General features: G+C 39.7%; 2 long non-coding RNA genes across 2 annotated transcripts; one reads left to right on the plus strand and one right to left on the minus strand.

Annotated features, from left to right (window-relative positions):
* The first annotated feature begins 1,458 nt into the window (after positions 1-1,458).
* On the plus strand, positions 1,459-1,977 carry LOC127913498 (uncharacterized). The gene is made up of 4 exons (XR_008085739.1): positions 1,459-1,493; positions 1,687-1,725; positions 1,764-1,822; positions 1,938-1,977. It is a non-coding gene; the product is annotated as an uncharacterized LOC127913498 (long non-coding RNA).
* A 427-nt stretch (positions 1,978-2,404) lies between these two features.
* LOC127913499 (uncharacterized) lies at positions 2,405-3,153 on the minus strand. The gene is made up of 3 exons (XR_008085740.1): positions 2,763-3,153; positions 2,597-2,728; positions 2,405-2,529 (listed from the first exon to the last, which is right to left on the minus strand). It is a non-coding gene; the product is annotated as an uncharacterized LOC127913499 (long non-coding RNA).
* Between the last annotated feature and the right edge of the window lie 222 nt (positions 3,154-3,375).

A 3,375-nucleotide genomic window follows, 5' to 3' on the forward strand; every position in this document is an offset into this window, starting at 1 on the left:
ATGAGGAAAATCCATCAGCTTACTGTATCTTCATATTAAAAGACACTTGTAAAATATATCATTCTATAAGCCTGTAACAAATATCCACATCAGTTTTTTGTTCAAAAACAAATGTTTTTTTTTTTTTAAGGCAAATACACTGCAGATAGTGCTTGTGTCCCAAATGCCACTCTATTCCCTATCTAGTGCACCACTTTTGTAAATGTAACCTGGTTCCAATAGGACTCTGGTCAAAAGTAGTGCACTACATAGGGAATAGAGTGGCGTTTAGGACGAGGATATGATGTCAAACCAGGACAAACGGCTTATAGTTTAAACTTTGATTTGTGAATGTTAAAACTGACAGACATGGTTGAGCGAACTTCTTTCTCTCTCTCGTTTTGTTTTCCCATGAAATGCAATTTTTATAGGTTTGTTTCTACGTGATCCACCCATCTGATGGAACTATATGGATAAGACATTAAAAGGGCAATCTGCAATTTTTCCTCAAAAGGTGGCAGAGTTACTGCTTTATTGTTCTTTAAACTGCGAATTGTCCCTTTATGCCAATGTTGAGTCATAACCATGTGGTTTTCAACGGGAAAATATGACATGAAACATATATGAATATATATATAAACATTTAGTTTAATATCAAGTTGATAATGTGAATGTACAGAATACGTGTTCACAGTGACAAGACAGAAACTGAGAAGCCCTCAGGACTTAAACAACAAAAATAACATTTAATAACTGAAAATATATAGCTCATAACAACTTCTGCCTAGTGAGTCTTGCAAATGTTCATGTTCACAATAACATCGCACCACCACTCAATGGTCAATGAAAATGTATCAGAAAACAGAAATGGCTTGAAAGTTGTATTTATTTAACCTTTATTTAGACAGGGAGTCAAAGCTGAGACCAAGGTGTCTTTATTTAGACAGGGAGTCAAAGCTGAGACCAAGGTGTCTTTATTTAGACAGGGAGTCAAAGCTGAGACCAAGGTGTCTTTATTTAGACAGGGAGTCAATGCTGAGACCAAGGTGTCTTTATTTAGACAGGGAGTCAAAGCTGAGACCAAGGTGTCTTTATTTAGACAGGGAGTCAATGCTGAGACCAAGGTGTCTTTATTTAGACAGGGAGTCAATGCTGAGACCAAGGTGTCTTTATTTAGACAGGGAGTCAAAGCTGAGACCAAGGTGTCTTTATTTAGACAGGGAGTCAATACTGGGACCAAGGTGTCTTTATTTAGACAGGGAGTCAAAACTGAAACCAAGGTGTCTTTATTTAGACAGGGAGTCAAAACTGAGACCAAGGTGTCTTTATTTAGACAGGGAGTCAATGCTGAGACCAAGGTGTCTTTATTTAGACAGGGAGTCAATGCTGAGACCAAGGTGTCTTTATTTAGACAGGGAGTCAATACTGAGACCAAGGTGTCTTTATTTAGACAGGGAGTCAAAACTGAGACCAAGGTGTCTTTATTTAGACAGGGAGTCAATGCTGAGACCAAGGTGTCTTTATTTAAACAGGGAGTCAATGCTGAGACCACGGTGTCTTTATTTAGACAGGGAGTCAAAACTGAGACCAAGGTGTCTTTATTTAGACAGGAGTCAAAACTGAGACCAAGGTGTCTTTATTTAGACAGGGAGTCAAAGCTGAGACCACGGTGTCTTTATTTAGACAGGAGTCAATGCTGAGACCAAGGTGTCTTTATTTAGACAGGGAGTCAAAACTGAGACCAAGGTCTCTTTATTTAACAGGGAGTCAATGCTGAGACCAAGGTGTCTTTATTTAGACAGGGAGTCAATGCTGAGACCAAGGTGTCTTTATTTAGACAGGAGTCAATGCTGAGACCAAGGTGTCTTTATTTAGACAGGAGTCAATGCTGAGACCAAGGTGTCTTTATTTAGACAGGGAGTCAATGCTGAGACCAAGGTGTCTTTATTTAGACAGAGAGTCAATGCTGAGACCAAGGTGTCTTTATTTAGACAGGGAGTCGATGCTGAGACCACGGTGTCTTTATTTAGACAGGGAGTCAATGCTGAGACCAGGGTGTCTTTATTTAGACAGGGAGTCAATGCTGAGACCACGGTGTCTTTATTTAGACAGGGAGTCAATGCTGAGACAAGGTTTATTATTTTACAGATGAGTCCTGTATAGCACCACAATACACATCAAAATACAGTAAATACATAAAAATATGCGTTATTATACACAACAAAACACATTATTAAACACAACAAAACACATCATTAAACACAACAAAACACATTATTATACACAACAAAACACATTATTATACACAACAAAACACATTATTATACACAACAAAACACATTAAGAAGAAGAAGAAAAGCAAAACCCAATCATAAAAAACCGACCATCTGAAATGGCATAGAGGGTTCCCTAACAACCTGTCTGAAATACCATAGAGGGTTCCCTAACAACCATCTGAAATACCATAGAGGGTTCCCTAACAACCATCTGAAATGCCATAGAGGGTTCCCTAACAACCGTCTGAAATACCATAGAGGGTTCCCTAACAACCTGTCTGAAATACCATAGAGGGTTCCCTAACAACCATCTGAAATGCCATAGAGGGTTCCTAAACAACCATCTGAAATGCCATAGAGGGTTCCCTAACAACCATCTGAAATACCATAGAGGGTTCCCTAACAACCATCTGAAATGCCATAGAGGGTTCCCTAACAACCATCTGAAATGCCATAGAGGGTTCCCTAACAACCTGTCTGAAATACCGTAGAGGGTTCCCTAACAACCATCTGAAATGCCATAGAGGGTTCCCTAACAACCATCTGAAATACCATAGAGGGTTCCCTAACAACCATCTGAAATACCATAGAGGGTTCCCTAACAACCATCTGAAATACCATAGAGGGTTCCCTAACAACCATCTGAAATACCATAGAGGGTTCCCTAACAACCATCTGAAATACCATAGAGGGTTCCCTAACAACCATCTGAAATACCATAGAGGGTTCCCTAACAACCATCTGAAATACCATAGAGGGTTCCCTAACAACCGTCTGAAATACCATAGAGGGTTCCCTAACAACCGTCTGAAATACCATAGAGGGATCCCTAACAACCGTCTGAAATACCATAGAGGGTTCCCTAACAACCATCTGAAATACCATAGAGGGTTCCCTAACAACCGTCTGAAATACCATAGAGGGTTTCCTAACAACCATCTGAAATACCATAGAGGGTTCCCTAACAACCGTCTGAAATACCATAGAGGGTTCCCTAACAACCATCTGAAATACCATAGAGGGTTCCCTAACAACCGTCTGAAATACCATAGAGGGTTCCCTAACAACCTGTCTGAAATACCATAGAGGGTTCCCTAACAACCATCTGAAATACCATAGA

This window comes from Oncorhynchus keta, chromosome 3, assembly GCF_023373465.1.
Source record: "Oncorhynchus keta strain PuntledgeMale-10-30-2019 chromosome 3, Oket_V2, whole genome shotgun sequence".
In the NCBI taxonomy this organism is placed as follows: Eukaryota; Metazoa; Chordata; class Actinopteri; order Salmoniformes; family Salmonidae; genus Oncorhynchus; species Oncorhynchus keta.